The sequence below is a fragment of the Muscardinus avellanarius genome (genome assembly GCF_963383645.1).
Source record: "Muscardinus avellanarius genome assembly, chromosome: 17".
In the NCBI taxonomy this organism is placed as follows: domain Eukaryota; kingdom Metazoa; phylum Chordata; class Mammalia; order Rodentia; family Gliridae; genus Muscardinus; species Muscardinus avellanarius.
Genome location: NC_137803.1, coordinates 1,862,473 through 1,871,621, shown reverse-complemented (window position 1 = coordinate 1,871,621; position 9,149 = coordinate 1,862,473).

Genomic DNA, 9,149 nt, shown 5'->3' with positions numbered 1-9,149 from the left:
GTATACCTAGAAATATTCTGCCTTGCACGAGCGTGTGCTTTTTGTCATTAAATTTGTACAGACGTGTAATGCCTTTCTCCCACATATCATTCCCCTCTACGGAGAGCCGTCAGCGTTTGAGTTTCCAATGTATTTTTCATGACAAATTCATATTTCTTTGTGTTTGAGTTTCCAATGTATTTTTCATGACAAATTCATATTTCTTTGTGTTTAAAGTGAGAAAAAATGGCGTGAAAATATTAAATTATCCTATATTAGGAGAGTGATTTTCAGGTAGCAAGAGCAATATATTTTAGGAGGAGGAAAGAGCAAGAAGATTTCTTTTTTTAAAAAATGGATTTTGTCTGATGCACGCCTGCGTGCCAAATTAGAACTCCGTGCGAAACATCACAGGTTAGATCTGAAAAGCGACTCCACTGTAAGGCTTCGGAATGTTCACTTTTCCAGCTCATCTGTTTATTTTCTTTAGCTAGATCTCAGTGAACGTAGTGCACACTAGCACAATGATGAATAACTCCATGGACAAAGTAGAAGGTATAATTCGACTGAAGGGGAATCATGAGTTTTGATGTTTACTGCTGTGGAAAGAAGGGTGCACAGGTACGAGCGGGTGGTGTGGACACTACCTTGGCCTCGGCATGGACGATGTCTTTTGCACTTTATGGACATGGAAGAGCAGAGCTACTGGGTTCTGCAAATGACACCTCGTGCAGTTTGGGGGATGGAAGACGCCATTGCAAACGGCCGAGTGGCTTTGCATGTGGCTCGACACTGCCAGGCATGGTGGTTGAGCCTGCGCTTGCGGGCACAAGAAGGATTTGTTGTGCTGTCCTCGTTCTCTGGTTGATATCACCTACATGGAAGCGTTAGCTCTGGTGGCTAGCGCTGCCCTCTTCTCGGACGTGTCTTGCTTCACGACGCACTTCCTCATTTGATGGCCTTGGTCCCTCTTGGAGCTCCTGACCTGGCAGAGGCAATAATAGCGCTCGCAGCCCCCCAAATTTGCTTCACATAAATGCAAACTGCTGGCTTTATAGGCAGATGGGGTGTTCTTCCTGTGCGTAACCCTTCCATCAGTTTAGATTGGGTCTACTTCTAAAACACATTTGGACGTTGACAATAGCATGTTCTTTGCAGTGACCTAAACCTGCAGGAAATGTTCTGAATGGGGCGTTCCTGGAGACCCTGCGGCGCCCAGTGTCCCAGGGGAGCGGAGGAGGGACGCGGTGCATTCCTTGGGCTTCTGCATGGAAGAGTTTTTCTCTAATATGTGATTACCAAGCCCAGCTGGGAAGCACCTTCTCTTGAAAGACTGAATAGAGATGGCCTCTTCCAGCAGCCAGGCTGAGTGGGAAAAGCCTGTGCCTTTGAAGTCGGGCTGCTGGAGAGCCACGCTTCTCAGTGGACTTCAAAGAAAACTGAGGCTTTCTCTGAAGACTCCACTGCCTCAGTGCCCAAGCTTTTTGATTTCACACGGGAGACGGGCTCTGGAATATTTCAGTAGCTGAAATGCCTGCTGTCTCCTCTGTGTAAATAACAATCCCAGTTTCCCACTGATAAATTTGGTGATGTGTGGATGGTACTCTCACCTTCCCAGGAGAAGTCTTAGAAGATTTGCTCTGTGCTGTTCTGACCACCCTGTGCTCAGCAGCATGGGGGACCGAGGCCCATTCCTGAGTAGCTTAGGAAAATTACTGTTCCTTTCAACTAAATTGTTCTATTTTATATATCAGAAGTAGAATCGTCCTTTCCTTCTTCCCTCCCCTTCCTCTTGGGCTTATCTTTTTATCTCAACTTACCTCCTTCCAGAATTCTTTGCTGTGCCATTGACTGTGGTTGCAGTTAAATTTTACCTTCAACCCAGATACAAGGAGATAGAGGAGAGGAGAGGGCCTACCCGAGATATGCAAGGCTCTGCCCTTGTGGCTCAACTCCAAGTCATAATGTGGCCGGCTGTGCCTTTGCTAGGTTCTCGGGTGTACTGAGACAAGAGGGATAACTCCCCTGCGTTCACTGGAATCCAGGCTCAGCTTCGTCCCTGCAGGAGCGGACATTTAGCTAAGCATCTGCTTCCTTTCCATGTCTGGCTGTGGGTGTCTATGAAACCATGTTCTGCCCGGCGTCATCATGCTCTTGGTGTTAGATGATTGTTAAATACGTGGATACACGTTACACAGTCAAGTGAATTATGTGCCTGCTTCCTCGCAAAAGCGTCGGCTTTCATCTGCATTGGCTGCAGGTATTCTCCGTGTCATAACGTGGCTCACCAGTGGCTGGCGGAGTCACCTCCTCTTGGCTGTGAAAAACGCTGCCATTCATTTGGTTTCTTTCCAGTCAGAAGTTACTGACTTTCTACTTAGCGACTTGTTTATTTTATGACTATAAATTTTAAGAGGCGGTGGCCTCCGATTCTCACCCTTACTCACTGGCATGGAAAGAAAAATCCAGATAAAATGGCGATCGTATCTGATTTTAATCTATGCCATTTTTGAATATTTTCTCTCTTCGAAGTGGAAACGGTGAACCTGGAGACATTTTTAAACGCTCTGGACATCACTGCTGTGGGCTGTTTGTACGGAAGGCGAGCATATCTCACACTTTGCAGCAGAGGGTTAGTCAGGAGGTTTCGTTGATTTCCGAGTGGACATGTCCTGGTTCTTCCCGGTGCCTTCTCTTCCCTTCTGTTCTTAGGGTTTGGCTGCCCTCTGGGCTTCTGAGGCCAGCACATCTATTTCCTGGAGACCCGTAGGAACATTGGCAGGCCCTGGGCAGTGGCTTTTCTGCAGGCCATGGAGCTGCCCACGTGCTGGCTCACGAGCACTAGGGGGCTCCTGTTCCCCACTGTGTGTGTCCGAGGACTCCTGGGTTCTGTTCTGGTGTAGCAACGGGGGGAGGGCTGGAACCGTGAGGACCAAGAGCACAGGTGGAGTGCGAGGGTTTTGTTTTGTGTACTGTGGAAATAACCTCGGCCGGGTTTCTATCTATGTTGTAACACTGGCTGTGTTTGCCACAGTGAGACTGATGTGAGGAGCTGATCCTGTAGCTCAACACTTTGATATCAATTCTAGGGTGAAAAGCTTCATCTTTTTTCTGGAGAGCAGATTTTTGGATTTCTATAGCCAGAGAATGGAGAAGTGTCAGTAAAGACCCTAACCCTAACCCTAATGCTGGCTGCCGGGGGTGTGGGAACAGGGCTCTGCTCTTTAATTCCCTGCACTTGTAGGGGCTGAGAATCAGTACAGTCCCCTGGAATTGGGATGACTTCTGGGCCCTGTAGGTTTCCTGGGGACTGATTACCACAGCCCTGAATCTCCACAGGCCAGACATTGATTATTAAACTGGGAAGCCTGTGTGTTATAGTTCTTAAGACTGCTGCAGACCCTACTCGCTCTTCTGTGACCTTTTGTGGCTCCTTTTGGGCAGAGACCCTATGTGTCATGTGGTGGTGTCTGGTGACAGTTCTGAGGAAGAAGGGCTTGTGTCCAGCCTGGTCCAGCGGGCCCTCCCCAGCGTGGGGGCAGCCATGTAAGTGGGTGCAGCCTCTCAGGAGCACTGAGGTGTGAGGGTGGGCTTATGGGGCACATCGGTCTGTGGGGCTTGTTGTCCAAGAGCCCCATGGAGGATGAGATCTTCCAGGGACTGGATACCAGGGATGAAACTTCAGGCCTTTAGTATCTCATCAGCTTGTGCCAAGTGTCCAGTGGAACCCTGAATTGTTCAACAACCACAAAGCATCCCTTTCCCTGGGCTCACAGGGTCTACTCCTTGGGACTCCTGTAGACCTTCTGTGGGGGCTAGCGAAGAGAGGGGCTAATGGCGGAGCCAGCCTCCGGGGTCCTCCCCTTGGGGAGGACCATCCAGCCCCATGAAGGATCGCTGCTTCAGTCACTGTTGAACACCCATTGAATATTTCAATGAAAATTTTTTAGAGAACAACTAACCCAAGGGACACGTCCGCCCTTCATGGCGTGGAGGTTTTCTCTGGCTCTCCTGTATTATCTGTTTATTCTCTCCTCCTGGTCTCTTTAGGCTGGTTTCATTTCTATGTATGGAGCTTCCAGTTTTGGTCAGTGTCTCGTTATTTTCTCTGGACTGAGGAATTTCTCTTGGCTATCAATCTTGGCTTTTTTAAAATAGGAAAGTGGGAGAAATGCAAGCCCCACGGGCAGAGCGTTGCTTTGGCAGGTTACAGGTGGCCGATTTCTTCCCAGAGTTGGGGAAGCAGAGCAGGCCCTGGCATGCCTGTCCAAGGCCTTCCCTGGAGCGTTGGGCTTGGCGATGGCACGCTTCTGAGAGCTTATTCCCCTGAGTTTCAGGCATACATCTTTATTTCTGAAGTGGTAGGACTCATTGGTAGAGATTCGCCAGCAGGCTGAGAGGAATATCAACTCCAAACCAGCCTCTAAGCCTCAGGGCTCCCCGGCACGGTCTTCCAAGTCATGGCTGGTGAGCATCGCTCTGAGATGACAAGTACCTGCACCCACCTCGCCAAGGAGGTCCGAAAGGCGAATTGGGTTTCCATAATCCCTGGACTGAAGCTCTTCCTGATCTATCATGAAGGTGAAATGTAGGCGGGCCTTCGGATACCTGAGATCCATGAGGAAAGACTGAGAATCAGGGCGCTGACCCGGCGTCTTGTGTTGGACTTGCACTCTAGATGTTGCTGTTGAAATAGTCTCCCTTACATCAGAGACCCAGGAAGTGAGAACCAGGAAGGGGCGTTGGTTTCTAGTGAGAATCTCCTTACCGCCTTAGAATGGAAGAAATCCATGTAAACCAATGCTATTTGGGAACATAGTGTCGGGGCTACCCAACTGTGATTGTGAGCAAACACTCTAAAACCGAGAGTGTGCCATTTTAATTTTATGGGGGGTGCTGCAGATATGGGGCTGCAGCTAAAGAGAATGATTTCAGCATGTGAGCTCAGAGTCAGAAAACCGGAGCTCAGTGGCACTGTTAGAGTCTGTGCCTGGACCTTCCAGAGCTTTATGGGCTGCAGAGAGACTCTGTCCTGCTGAAAACTGAGGACAAGGAGTCCTCGGTCTGAGACATTTTCAAAACAGGGCTGGACAAAGAGTTAAACCTAATGATTCTCTTGAAATGAAATTGGACTATCATTCACACATATCCAGAAGCCGGAGATGGAAATGCAGGTGTTACTTTTCATACTTTGGTTTTTAGAGTCACACTTTCCTGTCCACATTTCACATCTCGATTGAAAAGTCCCCAGGAGGGGGAAGGTACCCGGTGTTTTTGTAAGTCGCTGAGCAACTCGGTGAGTTTCTCAAGTTCTGTCCGCGGGCTGAGGACAGTCCTGCTGCACACTGTGGGAGGATGGAGCCAAGGATACCGGGTTCTACCTTAATCTGCTGGTACGTTGCTCTGGGGGATGCTGTCTTTGGTACTTTCCTCTCTCAGGGAAGAATCGGGAAAAGCAACTGCCTTTGCATGAGCTGGGGGTTTGCAGGCAGTATGGTGCTGGGGTCTCCCTTTAGCGGAGAAGTCCTCTCCATTTCTGGAGCATGGCGTCATGGGAGGAGCTGATGTGCAGATTGCCGGCAGGCCTCCAGCATCTGCACTTGGGAAGGTTGGGGTGAGGCCTGAAATGGTGCGTTCCTAACTCGCTGTTTGCTCAGGGAGCCAATGCTGTGGCCCCAGAGGCCACCTGGACTTTGGTTAGAAGGTGAGTGTGGGGTTCTGACTCATGCGTGTTTGTCGAGAGGCCTCCATCTGCACCTCCAAAGTTGAGAAGGATCCAAGAAGAGGGACGGGACTTGGCAAGGCTCAACTTCTATAGTCGGGTGAGAAAAAGAAATGTTTACGTGGAATTTAGATAACTCTGATTTCTTATTGTTTACATTGATCAGATTCATGGTATCTGTCCAACTGTTACATTATCCCACCCACAGATATTTAGGTTTCCAAGTGCATGAAGGAATTTGTTAACTTACCTGCAGGGGTGTCAAAGAGTATCACAAATTTTCCTCAAAAGAATTAAGTAGCTCAGTGAGAGAGAATACCTTTGTCGCCCGCCCCACCATACACAAGGATAAAATAGTATTGAAATTGTCACATGTGAATTTTTGAACTCATTGTTCGCTGTTGTAACTCAATGTATAAATTCAATCGGTGCATGTCTTTCTATGTGGCTGCTAAGTCATGTCTACATTATTATCTCCAAGAGATAAATGTAAGGTTCCCTAGAGTTAAAGCTTTTGAATAAGTATCTCTTGATAACATAAGTAGTAGAGTAAAGAAAAAAGACTCTCTGTACACTGTGTTTTGATTCTGCCGCTGCGATTGCTTAATTGCGCGCTGTAGATAGTGCCGGGTGTGAGTGTCCTGAAGCCCACGCCGTTCCAACGCTCCCCTAAGAGCTGGCCATACCACTGCCTCAGCAAATGGAGCTCCAGCATGACCCCACGAGCTTACAACGCCAAAAGCCAAACGTAAAGTCTCTATGAATCCACTTAATGTAATACCAAATATGGTTCCAACTTAGCCTACCTCTGTGTTCTGCATGACATCGGGCTGGACTTTGTGCTTTGAACTTGTTTTCTTTAACTGAAAATAAAACTTGTTCCTCAAAGTGCTGTAGTTGAAGAGTGTGCTTTTAAAAAGAGAAAACATTAAAATTGTGCCATTTTGCACACACACACACACACACACACACACACAGAAAAGTTGTGGAATTAAATTAGTTTTGTTACTTTTGGGCATCACTGTGGAAAATATGATGAATCATGTTGGTGGAAGTTGGCGCTTATATTTGCACACCTTTTCTTTTTTTCCTCTTCCTCCTTTCTTCACTCTTTTATATTTTAAAAACATACATTCTTTTGATTTCAAAAATATGATATTCAATCGCTACAAAATTATAAAGAGGAGGCCCGGCATGGTGGCGCAGACTTGTAATCCCAGCATTTGGGAGGCTGAGATGGGAGGATCGCAGTTTGAGGACAGCCTCAGCTACTTAGTGACACCCTCTGCAACTCAGTGAGATCCTATTTCAAAATAAAGAATAAAAAATAGGGCTGGGGTGTAAGACCCCCGCCGAGGGGAGACCCTCAATCAGCCTCGGGATAAGCCACGACAGCACGAACACACGAGAAACTTTAATTTCCTTGATGCAAAAGCAAAAGGTAAAAGGTTTATTAAGGAGCCAGTGCACTGGGGCCGACTCGTATAGGAGTTCGGCCCCGAGCCACTGAAACTGAGGGTATTTATAGGGAAAAGACCATTAGTTAGGGGGTTTTGGGCTAAATTGCATGCGTTTACAGAAAATTACAGAATCATTTGAAAAGTACATTCTGTAGTCAAGTGTTAGATAAAATACCAGGTACAGTCAGTAAGCTCCCGGGTCAAGGCGCTCTGGCCCAGACAGTATAGATAAGATGGGGTGGGCTTATCGCATATCTTACATTCCTAAGCTGTAAGCTGCAGTAAAATATACTTTTTCTTTTTAACTATTAGCTGGCTGTTTTAACTATTAGCTAGCTGCTAGGGGCTTATGATTTTTCTTCTAAATGGAGCCTTTCAGGGGGTGTAGCTTGGAGGTAGAATGTCCCTGGGTTCCATCCCCAGTATGGCAAAACAAACAAACAAACAAACAAACGAGGAAAGCAAACATTCATACACAATCCCATTTCCAAGACATAGCTCCCACGCCCATCTTCTGAATGTCCTCCTGGACGTGTCCCCCTGACCAGGTGGAGGCAGGGAGAAGGCGCTTTAGAACAGCTGTGCTGTGCTGTGCGCATTATTTACACAAAAGCATTAACTTCAGTCTTATTTAAATTTGGCAAAAAATGAAGTGAAGCTGTAGGAATTGCTAGACTTTAGTCAACAGCCAGAGTTAAAGCTTCCGGAAAGTCGGAGTAGAGCGCTATGAGTCCAGTCATGCGCACACTTTAGCTCCAGGCAGGTGTTCATTTCTTACTATTCACACAAGAGCTCCTTCCTCACAAAATAAAGTTCTATCCGGTCCCTCTCTCCCTACGTTTGTTTTATTATTTACATCATTATATTTTCTACATTTCAGGCAAAATTATTGTTGTGGTTTAGATTAAACTGCGCCCCTCTGTCCCCATGGCGCATGCGCTAAGCAGTGCAGCCAGGCTCACAGGAGGAGCCGGGGAGGGCGCGGCCGCACCTGTTCCTCGCTCCTAGGTCCCGCGTGGTCACAGGGAGCGGGGCAGCGTTTCCGAGCCAGGATCTGTAGCCTTGCTGCCGAGCTGCTCTGCTGCCACAAGCCAGCTGACTGCGGACGGGAACCTCTAAACCATGAGCCTGCCAACCTTTCTCCCTCTAGGGTACGCTTGGCAGGTCACAAGGCCAAAACGGCGACAAAACACTTACATTTCACAAACAAAAATTATATACAGCCTGGCGTGGTGGCGCACACTTGTAATCCCAGCATTCAGGAGGCTGAGACTGGAGGATTGCGGTTTGCAGACAGCCTCAGCTACATAGGCTCTCTGCAACTTAGTGAGACCTTGTTTCAAAATAAAGAATAAAAAATAGGGCAGGGGGTGTAGCTCAGAGGTCAAATGCCTCTGGGTTCCATCCCCAGACCTGCAAAAAAATTATATACATACAATCACAAATAAGCAGTATATAACAAATAATATAGGTATTGATATACAATCAATATATAATTATATATTTCACAATAATTATATATTATATCTATATTCTATAATCTCTATAATTATACCTATTGATTATCAAGTGTTTACAGTTCTTTTTAAACATTTTTGTTTTAAACATTTTTTGTACTGGGGATGGTACCCAGGGACATTCTACTTCCGAGCTACCCCCTCAGCCCTACTTTTTATTCTTTATTTTGAAACAGAGTCTCACTTAGTTGCAAAGGGCCTCTCTAAGTAGTAGCTGAGGCTGGCCATGAACCTGATCCTCCTGTCTCAGCCTCCCAAATTCTGGGATTGCAAGCATGCGCCACCATGCCTGGCTTTTTAAACGTTTTTTGATGTATTATCTCATGGACTTATTAGAAAACACTTTACTACAGTTGTGATCATGCCACATATATTATATTGAATCCTACTTATTGAGTCACTTATTTGCCAGGATGTTAATCCCACATTTTTTAAATTAATAATTGCATGCATTCATGGGGTACAATGTGA